The 15,539-nt window shown below is 34.7% G+C and overlaps 1 long non-coding RNA gene across 2 annotated transcripts; it reads left to right on the top strand.

Annotated features, from left to right (window-relative positions):
* The first annotated feature begins 10,224 nt into the window (after positions 1-10,224).
* On the top strand, positions 10,225-12,677 carry LOC145615335 (uncharacterized). Of its 2 annotated transcripts, none has more exons than XR_014107260.1 (4): positions 10,225-10,647; positions 10,745-10,866; positions 12,113-12,313; positions 12,469-12,677. It is a non-coding gene; the product is annotated as an uncharacterized LOC145615335 (long non-coding RNA). The 2 variants fall into 2 exon arrangements; XR_014107259.1 differs by having other exon boundaries at positions 12,113-12,317.
* The last annotated feature ends 2,862 nt before the right edge of the window (positions 12,678-15,539 follow it).

The following is a 15,539-nucleotide window of genomic DNA, read 5'->3' as shown; positions in this document are numbered from 1 at the left end:
CTTCTTGAAGAGCTTGATGACTACCTTGGCATCATTTGTTAGTGAAGCTATGGCCTCGACCCACTTGGACACATAACCGACGGCTACAAGTATGTTGCAATTCCCATTGGAAGATGGGAACGGCCCTATATAATCAATACCCCAAACATCAAATATTTCTACTTCAACAATCCCAGTTTGGGGGCTCTGTGAAATGTCGCCAGTCCTCTGGCAAGAGTCACAAGCCTACACAAAATTGTTAGCATCCTTAAACATAGTGGGCCAATGAAAACCCGACTCATTAATCTTGGCCACCGTTTTAGTGGGGCCATGATGTCCTCCATAAGGTGAAGTATGACAACTGGTGAGAACGCCATGAACTTCCCATTCAGGAACACACCTGCGAAATAATCCATCTGCACACTTACGAAACAAAAAAGGATCATCCCAAAAATAATGTTTAACATCATAAATGAATTTCTTTTTTTGCTGGTAAGACAAGTCAGGAGGTAGAGTACCACCCACTAAATAGTTAGCAAAGTCCGCATACCAAGGGTGTTGCTCTACAACTGCATACAAGTTGTCATTAGGGAAAGAATCATCAATAGGAAGAGAATCCTTAACCTCTTCATACCTGATTCGTGACAAGTGATCTGCCACTACGTTCTCTGCACCCTTTTTATCCTTTATTTCAATGTTGAAATCCTGAAGCAAGAGAACCCATCGAAGTAGCTTAGGCTTGGATTTCGCCTTACCTATTAAGTACTTCAAAGCTGCATGGTCAATAAAAACGATGACTTTAGATTCAAATAGATATGATCTAAATTTTTCTAAAGCATAAATAACAGCAAGAAACTCCTTCTCCGTGGTGGCATAATTGACTTGAGCCTCATCCAAAGTTTTACTTGCATAATAAATAGCAACGGGAAAAGCTTGAGGTTCTCTACGGGCGTGAGGTAATTCCTTCACGGTGGTTACACCGCCCCACTCTTGAATCTCTTGGTATTTTTGATTTTGTTAGGCGATTTATGAATGATATTGGTATGCGTAAATTTGTTGAAATGCATCATGCCACGTATCGTGAATTAACTTGTAAATTTTTGTTGTCTTTAATTGTTCAAAACCATAAAAGTGGACCAAAATTTATTTTTAGATTAAATTATAGGAATATTACTTTGTCTTTTGTGGAATTTTGTAAATTGTTTGAATTGGAACATGAATTGGATCGACAATGACATGCCCGATTATTAAATGGAAGATGTGTATCATGTTTTAACTAGAATGCCTAATGTGAATGCACAACATGCTAGTGCCAAACCGATCCACCACCCCGTCCAAAAAATGTGGCAAAGATTTGCCGGTGTGTGTTTCCTAGGTAGAAACGAACCCCATAACTGTTAGACCAACGAACTTGCTGTGATTGGCCATTATGTGTATGGGTTCGGGAAGTTGAACATAGCTAGGTATATCATTCGCCACCTTAGTAGACATGCCACCGCCAGCAACACCGTTACTACCCCCATCCATCTAGGTGGTCTTATCACTAGGATAACTATCAAGAAAGCGGGCTTGGTAGAGACCAGACCCCACCGTATGACTAACCGTGGACCTGATACCTAAATGACCGCTAGGTACCTTGAGGAGCTGGGATGGTAGAGGGTAGATGGTCACCAGGTTACTCATTGGTGTATCAAGGTAGGGAACGAGCACCCATTGCCCATCTTTCCCCTACCTAACCCTGACTTGACCGCTTTCCCCCCCGGCAGGATTCTTACACCTACGCCCTTTTAGTTGCCCATGCCCGTGGGGATGCACCTTCACAGCCTCCACCTGTGACTGAGCCTTTACAGATTCCACCATCACCACTCCGCATGTCTCACTCAGTTCCCCATGCCGACTCTGACCCAGTTTGGGACCTTCAGAGTATAGGTCAGGCCCTAGGACGTATTGAGCACTCCCATACTGACATGAGGAGGATGATAGGGTCCATTGACCATAGGTTGAGTTACATAGAGAGGAACCAGGGTAGAGGGCTCTACCCTATTTATGATGACTATGCTCGTCGGGGCAACATTCCCGACGATGCTATTTACCTGACTAGTTCCAGCCTCCACCCCAAGGATACGATAGGGATCCCATTGCCCATGGCATTTACATTGACTATTCCTCTTTCCATGGGTACGGCCAGGACATTCCTTTTGGGGGACCGGCGGGGGGGAGTTATCACGCTAACTATTTTGGTGGTAGCTCTTTTGGTGCAGATAGTGCATGTAGTAGCGAAGGAGGGGGTTCCACACGGATGGACCAGGATGAGGAGGATTAGCCATGCTGGGCTAGCTCCCGGGCCAATGAGGACATTGTCTAATTCTGGCTTGGGGGAGATTTTTGGATTCGGTATATATTTCTTCTTCTCTTTTACTTTTATTTTTGGTGTGTTTTCTTAGTTTTAATTTATTGCTTTCTAGTATAGCTTTTATTGCTTTCCTATATGAAAAACACAAAAGAAAAATAAAAAATTAAAAAATAAAAATCCAAAAATACGTTCCAATGAATTGTAAATCATGCTTCCCTGTGCCCCATACTTTAAAATTTTGTTTTGATTCTTGGTTATTAATAATGAGCATTGTGGATTTGTAGGTCATGATTTGAAGTTTAATTGCTTGGATTCCTAAACATGCGTCAATTTTGTCCAACTACTTGTGAATATAGTGCTTGACTAGCTGATTTGGTTAGGAATGTGTGTTAGTTCCTGGTATGTCAATGAATTTGAGTATTGGTTTGGAACTATGAGTAATGTTTCATAGCTCAATATTATGCATATGAGGAGGACGAAGGCGTTCATTCTTTTAGGTAGCCTTCAGATTTATTTAGATACATTTGTTCCCTTCTTGCTACCCATGTTGTTGCTTGTGCCCTTTTATTGTTTATTAAACCACATTACAAGCCTTATTTAGCCCCATTGGTTATTAGTCCCAAGCTTGGCTTGGGGGAGCTATTAGTGAGTGAGGTGAGGGAGTTTGTAGTGTGCACATTATTTGCACAATTTGGGTGGGTTTTGAGAAATAATTTATTCTTGATCATATTTTTGTTTTGATGAGTTTAAAAGTTGAATATCTTTGGAAAAAATAAAAGTGTGATGAAAAAAAGAAAAGAAGAAGTTCAAAGGAAAAAAAAAGTGAGAAATATATTGAAAAAAGAAAAGAAAGTGAACTTCTAAAGAAAAAAAAAAAAAAAAAAAAAAGAGAGCAAAAAGAAAAATATTGTTATATGTTCAAAGTATCCATATGAAGGCTGCTCAAAGAAAAAAAAAAAAAAAAAAGAAAAATTTTTCAAGTTTGAAAAAAAAAAAAAAGAATGAGTTCAAAGTTTTTATTCACTATAGTTCCATATTATCATATTTTTATGAGTGAAATTGTAAGTGTTGGGATTGTTTATATTGTTTAGAGTTGTATTTGGTGGATTTTTGTTAGAGTTGGTTGTGTTAAAGATGGTTGATCATTATTTATTTTTGATCAAGGGTTTATTAGGATTTGGCTCCCTTAATGCATAGCTTTTCTCTCACATTTCCCCACATTTATCCTACCCTTTACCCTAACCTTACATTACAATCTTTAAAGACCTTCCGACCTTGTGCATAGAGTTGTGTAGATGTGAAAGTGTTGCTTATCAATGCAAGTTATGACTTGACATTTTCCGAGTCGACAATTAGGTTGAGTGTATGTCTTTTTAAACACACGAGTGTTGTGAGTTTGGGAGGGCATTGTTCACATAAAGGGGTTGGGAGGGAGAGTGATCGAGTACATCTTTTACTCGCCACATAAATGAGAGTTGAGTGTGTGAGCACTAGTCTTGAATTCTATATGCTCATGTGGTTTACTCTGTTTGACAATTGTTAGGGAGGAAGGGTGATTGGATGAATAAGATTGATTGATGTTGAAGCATGTTCATTAGATTTGCCTTGAATCGTTTGTGCTTAATTTGATTAATGGGGTCAGGCATATTTTATATGTTCATTGATGAGCTCTTTGCTTAGGGATAAGCAAAGGTTTGGCTTGGGGGAATTTGATATGTCTATTTTATATAGTGATTTACCCCCGTCCCTTGGTCATAATTAGTAGTGTTTTTTGCTCTTTCGAGCCACTTTTATTACTAATTGGTGTTTTCTAGTGTTTTCGTTGTTTTGGTTGAAATTTTCCAGGAAATAGCACTTTTGGAGCATTTTTTCGGATTTTCGAGAAAACGACTACGAGCAATGGGGAAGCACGGCCATTTATCGAAGCCCAAGGCCGGTTAGAGTAATCAAATCGGTGATTAAGGGCTCGGTATTGGAAATCCCGAGGCGTTTGGACCAAGTTTCAAAGACCCAAAGAGGAAATCCGATTGGGCCGAAGGTTCGAGGCCCAATCGAAGTCCATGACATGTGCCCAAGTGAAGCCGCCCGGGCCATGAGGCCTCGCCCGAAGGCGCGCCCGGCCGGGCGGGGCGAGTAAAGAAGAAACCCAAACATCACCCGATGGTCGCGCTCGACCGGGCGCGAGAGGAAGCTTTGAGGTAAAAAGGCGGGCCCGACCGAGCGGTACGGCGCCCGACCGTGCGCGAGTTTTTGGAGCTTAATTAGGCCCTTGTTTAGTTCCTTTTAGCGTAGGATTTCTTGCTTAGTATAAATGTAATTTTATTAAGCAAGTTTAGCACCTTTTTACACACTCTTACTATTTTTCTCCCTCTACTTAGATTTTCTCTCTCTAAACTTTTACTCTCTTGTTCTTAAACTCCATTTGTAATTCCGTCGATTCGGTACGATTTCTACTTTATTAATTTCATTATTTTTATTCCTTCAATTCCTTATGACTTGTTTAATTGCTTTGCTTAATTTAGTTTTAATCATGTCTGAGTAGTTTAATTCTAGGGTTTATGGGGATCCACAATTAATATGAAGGGATAATTTGTTATTATTGATTATTGATATTGCATGATAATTTCTTATTGAATTGTTTTAGTAAAAGTTTTGTGTAGAACGGACTCACGTGAGTCCGGTCATACAAACAGAAAAAAAAAATTGAGGAAAAAAAATCTTAATGGTCAGAAATTAGATAATAATAATCAGATTTTAGATTATAATGGTCAGAAATTAGATTATTATGGTCAGAAATTAGATTATAAATATCATATACTATATTATAATTGTCAGAAAATAGGTTAAATATATCAGAAAATAGATTATAATGGTCAGATATTAAACCCATCATTTCTTCCTCTCTTTCTCTCTCCTCAACAACCCACCATCTCTCTCCCCTTTTTCTGCAACTCATATTTTCTCTCTCCACCATAAAAATGGCGAGATCACAATTTGCACCACCAACAACGCCGTGCTTCTCGATTTTTCGATGGTCCTCTGGTGGACTACAATCATAGTCCTAAGAATTACCGCGGCGGCGGCGGCTTTGCTGGTACTCGACCGCGAGTTCGAAAGCCCCAATCACCCCCTGTATGGTTCTTTACATTTGGCTTTACAACTACCTACTTCTTCCTCTATTAATCCAACAATCCCATACATGATGATGAAATTCTTACAGAAAAAAACAATTAATTTAGGGTAGTATTAATAAGTGATAAATTCTTACATGATGAAATCGACCCATTGTAATTTGTAATTCTAGTGCTTTATGAATATGATTCATGTTATTTCCGCTGCGTAGTACCTATAAACTCCTACAGCGGTATCAGTTAGCCTATTGCATTTACGCATATTGACTATAATTCTTTGATAGTCCACAATTTTAATTCAATTAGGAGGGAGAATAATTTAATTATGGGTCAATTATTATATTAAATGTGATTTAACACTTGTAATTGATTAAATATGATTTAATAATGCTCAAAATAGCCATGAAGAGGACCGTTTTTTGCCCTATTATGCTCGAAAATTTCGAAAACCCTAACCCTAGATTCGAATTTTTCGAAACCCTAAACCCAAAAATTTTGATTTTGTGTTTTGGTTTTGAATAATTTCGATTGTTTCATGCTTCATGATTTTAATCTGATTAATTTCATGTATAAATTATGAATTTTTGCATGATCAATGATTTGATTTTAAAGTTAAATTAAATTGGAGATTATTTTCATGAAGAATCCTAGATTTTAAAATTAGATTGTGAATTTAATTTTAACAGGATGAATTAGCAAAATTATGTTTTAATTTATCATGGACCACATGAATTTTATTTACAAAAGTTGTTAATTAAAATTGATATAAAAATCAAAAAAAAAAAAGAATTACAAAGAGTTGTGATCAGTAAAGAGTTTACTCACCTTGAAAATGTAATGGTTGATGGCATGGCCAAAGTCCGGTCAATTATTGCACGAATTAACATTGAATAAATGCTTTAAAGCTACCAATTTAATTCTCTTATGGTACTTTAAATTTTAAAAAACATAATTGAAATTTGCGTTTACTTATAAGTAACATGTCGTTTTAGTTTTATTATTATATATAACCTCCTCGATTGAAAATAAAGTTGAGAAACGTTCTCAAAAGTTTAAAAGATAATCCATAAACCTATATTCCAATTTTGCTAAGATTGTTCTTAAAGGCAAGTTTTAGAAATTCATGTCACATGTCTAAGGTTGGTTTTATTCAAAATGTTTGAGTAAAACGCCAACACATCTTCATTTTGAAAAGTGTTTCAAGGGATCTAATGAGATGAGAGGTACAAACCCTCCAAAAGACAAGTGTAAAAGTCCAATAAAATCTCTTATCTTTAATATGATTGAATATAAGAAAGTGATTGGAAATCTCTATGATCAAAAGTTGATCAAATGACGCTATTCTTCATCCACTTTATATAGAGTTAAATAGATGATTAAAATCTTATATGAATAATGAAAGAATAGACTTAGCAAAATCATGAAAAGTGCTTAAAGAAGTTAAGCAAAGTATCATTTTGAACCTAAGAGAAGTGTTCTAAGTGGCTCAAACGGGAAAGGTTTAGGAATATATGAGGATTGCATTAAGATGTAATAGGCCAAGAAATGCAAACAAGCTGCTACTTCTCAAACATAGAACTACTTACTTGCTAAAAGCTGTTATGAACAACAAATGTTTCAAATTAAATGGATTAATTCCAATTGATTAGAAACTACCTCATAACAGTTGGAAGGTAAAAGAATGGAAATGTTCCAATATAAGAAGTACACTATAGAAATTGATTTAGCATATTGCTACTTCTTGGACATATGATGTCTTGTTTAGATCACTGATGTCTTGTTTAGATTACTCATTGCACAATCTAGTTGAACTAAAGGAAGAATTTAGCTAAAGGAGGAATAAATCTACAAGTTTAGAAACAAATGTAGCTACTTCACAAGTAGAATCTTTAAGTGTGGAAGTAAAAGTTGCAACTTTACAACTAGAACCAGTATTTCACCACTAATAATGGCTAGAATTAAATAAATGTTATTCATTCTTGCCATTATCAAAACACCATTCAATGTTAGTAATGACTAAACATCGAAGATTCAAAAACGTGGAATAAATGTTATTCTATGCTTCATTGAGTCATAATGTGTTTTGAATTGCTAAATAGGTTTAAAATTCTATATGATAGGTTTAATTAAACTATTTCTATACATACATATATATATATATATATATATATATATATATATATATATATATATATATATATATATATATCCCTAAAAATGTCAATTAATTCGAATGAAAATGAACATTGAATGCGAAAGATCCAAAGGGATGGACTTTCAATATCAATTAGATTATGAATCTATTGATATATGTAATTATCATTCTAATTTGAAATTTTGACTAAGTTACCATTTAGAGAAATGATGATGTCAACTCGAGGTCGAATATATGTGATGTAAGAAAACCAAAAGTTCAAAGGCTAGAGACAGTCAATGAAACTTCATTTATGATATGATCATTACTTGTTCTTAGTTGAAGCATAAGAGTGAAATTTTGAAAAGTTCAAAATTTTTAGTATGAAGTTCAGTATCAACTTGACAAGATAATAATTACACTACAATATGATTGTAATTGTGAAAATTTAAGTCGAGACATGTACTTGGCAACACATTCAAAGTATTGCGATATGATCGTAATGATGAGAATTTAAGCCAAGACATTGATAAACATCCAAGAGTTGTAAAATCGTTTTACAACAAACTCCGAAAGAAAACCTTGTGAAATGTTTATGAAGGGAGCTATCAACCTATATGAGATATATTTTGATAATGGATGTAAATTAACTATCTTCCAACCATTATCCATGGGATATACTTTTAAGATAAGCTACAAAACTAAACAAAAACTACATAGGTCAAATCTGAACATAGCAAAGGCTTCATATGAGATATGAATAAGAAGAGTTCTTATTAAGTCTTTCTACAAAGCAAGGAATGAAAGATGTATTAAATCGTTTAATACACATTCGATTCCTATATAGAACAAGGGGTGCTACTACACAAACCATACTTAGCACAAAATGTTTGTTGCTCAAGTAGGTGCCCTTATGGAAACTGTTCCAAAAGATCAAGTGGGAGTAGTATATATCTCGAAAGAGTTCGAGAAAAGCAACAAACAAACGTGGTACACACCATGATTGGTTCACCCTATGCTAAATATGCCTCCTCAAAAGGCAAGTGGGAGTATAAGAATCTTGAAAAGTTCAAGAGCCTTGAAAGAGTTCAAGAAAAGTGATTTCGAAAATCTTGAAAAAATTCGAGAAGTAATGGAATAAAAGCAACAATATGAGCATGATTCACCTCATGTTACAAATGACAACGCGTGGTATTATTATATGTAATGGGATTAATAACCATGTGAAGGTAGTACATTCCAAGTGCACATCCTCAATTGTCGTTTCTCATTGAATGCTAAACAAAGTTGTTGTATGAGTTTCAATTGTTGCATAAGAACCCACAATGATGACTAGCATATGTAAAACTTAGCCAAAGAATTATGATTTCCTTGACTAAAATTTCTAAAATATTTATTTAGGAACATGATGATTATGCAAGTAATAAAGATGATTTGACAAGTTATGACTCCAAGTGGTTTAAAACAAGGAAATCTGAAATAGATTCTAAGTATGTAAGAACGTGTATGACACTTGATTAATTTGCCTAATTGGGTGAAACCCATTGTAAGCAAAGCAGACAGGAAAGAAAAATGTATTCTAACTAAAGCAAAAACTTGTTAAAGGATTCAACTAATTCATAGTATGACTATGATTACGATGAAACCTTTACATTAGTCATGTTGCAAAGATGTATTAAAGATATTTTAGTGATTACTACCTTATGAGATTTGGTAGATGGATTTCAAAACACTTTCTTGAAATTGTTCATGAAAGAAGATTTGTATATGATACAATCAAAAGTTTGAAGATCCAATAATCCTAAGGATGCATAAAATATCCATAATGGATTGAAGTTAGCATCAGGAAGTTAATGTTCTTAATTTTGTGAGTTAATCAAATTGTTTGATGTTCTTGTAAAATGAAGGCCTTGTGTATACAAGATGTTTAGTGGGAGCTATGAAGTTTTCTTGGTCTAGTACAGAGAGCAATTATTGAAGGATCAAGTAATGGTTAATGCATTTTGTATGAAAACCTTTAAGAAGAAGATGAGTACATTTGGGATTCAAGATCTATATAGATAGGTCTCAAAGGATGTTTGAGTTTGGTTAAGAACTTATATTGATAAGATTCTTATAAGGTTCAACATTATATTGAAAGGAGTTTCAATCACATGTAACATGGCACATTTCTTAATGATTCAATGCTTTGAGAAAGGTTGATGAAATTAAGATTTTGAGTGATGATCCTTATGCAATTTGCAAAGGATGCATCATCACTACTAGAAAAGGAGGTTTTGGTATCGGAAAATTTAGTATCAGAAAATATTTCTGATGCTATTAAAGTCAATAGTATCGGATAATTTTTTTCTGACACTACTTTCTAGTTATTTACACAAACTAAGTATTAGACTTAACTATAGTGTCGGAAATTTTTTTATCCGATACAAATGAAATAATAGTATCAGAAACATTCCGATACTAATAGTCCTTTTACTGTCGAAAATAAATTTGTTACAAATAGACACTTTTTGTAACAAATCTTTCCGATACTAAAGCTAATTAGCACATATCAGATTTGGCGGTACAACAAAATTTTAGAATTGGCAACTTGGCGGTACATTAAAATTTTAGGGAAGTTCAATTTTTTTTTATTCCTCATTATGTTTGTGATTTAATTATCGTTCTCTATCCTTCTCATCTCCTCAAGCCTCTGTTCACTCTCATCTCTTCTCTCTCTCCTCTCAAGATCTCCTCAAAGATGAAGGCAACCACTGCCGCAGCCACAACCACAACCACAACCACCGCCGCTCACAAATTCTATCTCCCCTTTTCTTTTCGTTCTCTCTCCTCTAGCCGCCGTTTACTCTATCAATCATTTTCTAGGGTTTATCGCCATTGTTATACCTTTATATCTCAGATCTAATCACCTTCCCCTGTTAATTCGATCAATCTACCATGTTTACAGCTGTCTTAATGGCGAAGAAATTATTCCGTTCTTTGGCTTCGTTGGTGTCGCCTCTTCTCTCGTTTTTGCTTCGATTTTTTGGGTTTTGGTTTATTTTTCTTGGGTATGAGTTTCTTCAAGTATCCATCTTTTAATGTTAATTATATCTGCAAATTTTAGATCTTTGTTGATGTTGTTGTTTTTTTTTTTTTTTTGTTCAGAGCATAGCACTGAAGAAATCCAAGTATACGAGTTGAGTGTAGATCTGGGAAGAATGCTTTGCGTGGTGACAGTCTCAATCAACCTCATTAGAGCTCTCACTTTCTATAAAATTATAATCTAGGTAATTTTTTAATTGCGGTTTAGGATTTAATGAATGTTTTAACTGTTTTCTAATTTGTCATTAAATTAATTTGTTGATTTCTGTGGGATTCTTTTGGGTTTTGATATGAACATGTAAATTTTCATGTGTTTATTTTTTGTGCTAAATTAAATTTTCTGTGCAATTTTTTTTTTTTTTGAAAGAAAATTTTTCTGTGCAATTGAATCAAGATATTTGTCATATACAATTTTTGATACTGTTTAGCTGAATTTTTTTTTTTTAATCAATGTTGTTCGGTTAATGTTTATTGGTTTTTCTGTTAATGGATTTATAATTTGTTTATATATGCATTCTCATCCTTTTGAGGTCTGCTTGCTTAAGTCATTGAGATCAGCTAGAAGTGATTGTTTAAATGAGGTTTAGTGTTCACATCTTAGATTATTTGTGGCTTGTATTTGAGAGTATAGAGTTAGTGTTGCTGCTATTGCATAAGGAAAAAGCCTGTTCCATTGCTACTATTGTTAATTTGCTGCTGCCCCGTAGCCTCAGAAAAATACCCAATCTAGGCTCAAAAATTTTTCAATTTGGAATTTTGTTTAAAGAGTTGTGCTGTCTGCAAATTTTAATGTTATGCTGCCTTCATTCTATCGTAGCCAGATTATTGTTTAATTGATGCATGTTTTGTTGTAGTTGTGCTAAGTAATTGAGTTGAGTTGTCTTATATATTCTCTCAATCTCACACTCCCAGTCTTTCTTTATTAGGATTTAGTTTTGGTTGTTGATATTGTGTGCTAGCTAATTTTTTCTTATGCTTATGTTTTATTTAATTACTTTACTTTGGGAGAATTTCTTTATAGTATTAATTGCTAGAATTTTTGGATGCTCCTACCCTATCTTCTTCTTCCTTATTTTAATGCATTTTGAGGTTCAATTTTGAGGTTCACACTCTCCCTTTCCTCCTGCCTCCCTCTATTATACAAGCGAATGCCAAGTTTTTGTGGCCTATTTCTTGTTAATTGAATGCATAAGCTACACTGAACAAAAAGTTGCATATTACAATGAAGATAGCTAAAAATTTCCACTTGTATCCTAAATATGAAATATGTCATGAGAACCTTGTCCTTGTTAGATTTCAAGGAATCACAATGAAGATATCACAATGTAGTATCAGTTAGTTGTTTTCAAATTCCTTGAAGTTGGGTTGATTTGCATTGTATTGGTTGCTCGAAAACCTTCAGGCTATGCTTTCTCATGATTTTCTCAGCAGAAATTATAGGTCTGCATCATTTCCTTTATGGAGAGTCAGCAAGCGTAGTACTATGTCTGTTTCAGTTACTTTCTATCATAAATAAATGTGATATGGAGAGTCTTATATGGCTGGAGTCATTCCTTCTGGGGGCTCTTATACAAGATCCCAAAAGAACAAGTCAAATGACCTGCGGCTCCCTGAAAGTCCCATTTTTTTTTGGTAGGTAAGCTTACTGTACTTAAAAGTTTGATTTTCCTACATCTTCTATTGTACAATTGCAGTTGCAGTGTCTTATTGTATGGAGATATGTGCTAAATTCAATTATGTTGTTGAAGGCTCATATATGTGATGATTTTTCTCTTTCCTTGTAACAGCTTAAACTTTCTGATGATGTCCAAGTTTGAAGATTGTTAATGCAAGTGTATAGTTCTTTGGAAATCAAGTAGCTACTATAGACTTTTGTTAAGAGAACATTATGCTTCGATTGTATATCTTTAATAGTGGTGGTGGTGAAGATGTAAAATACACTTAGCATTTATACTTCAATTTTTTTGTAATAGATCTACATTATGAGAAATTGTGAGAGATATAAAATATAAATTCTTTTGTATAAGTATTCTTTTGAATCATTTATATCTTGTATGTGAACATTCCAATACCAGAGTACTTTTGTTGTTTTAAAGTATATCTTTAGTATCGGAAAATTCCAATACTAAAGGGATTTTTTAAACATGGGAATGATTATGGTAACAATAATTTCAGACACTATAGGGATAGTTTAGTATCGGAAACCAATTTGATACTAAAGCTCTAACTCTTTTGTATCAAATATTTCTGATACAATAGTATGTATATAGTAACAGAAGTATTTTGATACCACAGGACATGATAATTGCATCGGAATTTCCGTTACTATTTATCTGATACTATTGATTTTTCCGATACTATAGGAACCCCTTTTTAGTATCGGATTGGATACCTGATACCAACCTATTAGCCACGGAGGTACTAGTATCAGTTGAGTGTCGGAAATTATTTCCGATACTAATGACCTTTGGTATCGGAAAACAGCCCTTTAGTATCGCTTAATTTCTGATACTAAAGACCATTTTTCTAGTAGTGCATGCATGCTATGGACTATACTCGCCTATTTGATTCACGTGTTTTAAAGAACAAGTGATGATAGATTTCAATCGAAATCCAATGTGACGTTGGAATACAAATTAGAAATTCCTAAATTCCTTGCGAAAGGGCGAAGGAAAATTCTTAGTGTGTGGAGGTGAATATTATTATAAAGTTTAGAAATTACAAAATTCATGTTTATGAGAATGTCTCATGAACTCTACTTACTAAACCCCTTCCATTTCCAAAGCATGAGAAACATGCTAATGAAACAAGATTGAGGCAAATGATGTAATTAGAAGTTGTATGTGTTTTGGAGAAAAACAAGTTACATGTGTAATACATTTATTTGCATAATTATGTTTATTAATTGAAACAAAGTTTCAATCTTATTTAATCGTGGTTTCAAGATTAAATAAAATGTCCAAAATAATTGTGAATTGATGGGCTCACTAGGTTAATGACCTTTTGAATGAAACCCCACAGGTGAACTAAATTCATATATTATTTAAGTTCCTAGTTCGGAATCATTAAACTGGACATAAATGATTTCTTAAATTGGACTTGCATGTTAAGATTGATTGGATAGCGCAGTTTCATGGGCTATAGGAGCGTAGTGATGCTCGGTCAATCACATGGATATGCATGAATGATGCATGATCAAACTATAGACCTACTTTGAAATTCAAGTATAGAGCTTCCGGATATATTAGTGGATTCCTTTGACATGAGTGGGACATTGTTCTAATTCAATGGATGTTATAACTGTGGTACATTCAAACGTCTTCCCGTAACTGGAGATTATAAAGGGTGTTTTCTGGTTATTTCAGAAGTTGAGTGGGAGCTTTGGTTGCCACAAGATTGGATAGAGTCTACCTATTTAATTAGCAATGTGTGTTATTTTGGCCTCTTGAAGAGGGAGAATTCTAAAAATGCATGGTCGTGCTCAAATGCGTTACATAGTAACCAATTGTTTTGTAATTCAAACTCAGTTTTAAAGAAAAGATTTGTAGATTATTTATGATTACATAAGATGCAATCATATTATCAAATCGACACAAAATGACTTAAGGAATTTGAATATTGCGCACTTGTCTCAGACAAGTGGGAGATTGAAGGAGTTATGTCTTTGATAAGTGCAATTACTAGATATATCAAGGATCACTATTATGGAGATAATAAGTTCGTTCTCTTGGGGCGTCATCCTCTGTTGCTAGACTATGAGAGATGATCTTTGGACTACTCAAATAGTCCAAAGCCCTCTAGAATGGATTCTATGAGGTCACACACAAGGGTATTAGGTTAAGCAAGTAAGAGACCCATTAATGGGCCTTATGAGCAATTAACTAATCATGAATTGGATTGGGCTAGCATAGTTAGATTGGAATTAGGTTTTGGGCTTTTGAGATGGGCTCTTATTTAGAGATAAGATCTATAAATAAGATCTATGCCTAGGGTTGAATAAAAAGCATTCATAATCCACATACAGTAGATTTTGACATCAAGGCAACCAATCCCAAAAACCCTAATCCTCTCTCTAACTCACGGCTCTCACTCCTCCCCCCTTTGGACTCACAGTCGGCCACCCTAGGTGGCGCGTGTGGTGGTTCGAGGTGGTTCATAGTTGCTTCGTTGCTCTCTCCTCACCGTAGAAGGTCAATTGAAGGTTTCAATTGCAACTAACTAGCATTAGTGGAGGTCTTAATATGTGCTCGTGGACCAAGTAGAGGAATCACGCTTGAGGTTCTTTATCTCCCATTGTTCTTGCTCGATCGCACGTGGAATCACGCTTCAATGGTATAATTATGTGTTCTTTATGTGTTATGCAATGATCCTTGGTTTAGGTGCTTTATGAATATGATTCATGTTATTTCCACTGCGTAGTACCTATAAACTCCTACAATTCTACGATTTGCAAAAGTACCATAGGGACGTGTAAATGAAGTCTTTTCCTGATCTTCAGGGTGGATCGGAATTTGGAAAATCCCGAATACCCATCCAAATAGAAAAAGAACTTATGGTTAGCTAACCTCTCAAGCATTTGATCAATAAAGGGGAGAGGGAAATGGTCCTTTTTAGTGGCGAAATTCAGTCTACGATAATCAATGCACTTACGCCACCCTGTAACAGTTTTAGTGGGAATCAATTCATTTTTATCATTTTTAATAACAATCATCCCACCATTCTTAGGAACCACCTGTACAGGACTTACCCATTTAGAGTCAGAAATAGGATATATAATACGTGCATCAAGTAATTTCATAACCTCTTTCTTATCTACTTCCTGCATATTTGGATTCAACCTCCTCTAGGGTTGAATACA

Source organism: Chenopodium album, chromosome 25, assembly GCF_948465745.1.
Source record: "Chenopodium album chromosome 25, dcCheAlbu1.1, whole genome shotgun sequence".
NCBI classification, from domain to species: Eukaryota; Viridiplantae; Streptophyta; class Magnoliopsida; order Caryophyllales; family Amaranthaceae; genus Chenopodium; species Chenopodium album.
This window is presented reverse-complemented; position numbering and strand designations above follow the sequence as displayed.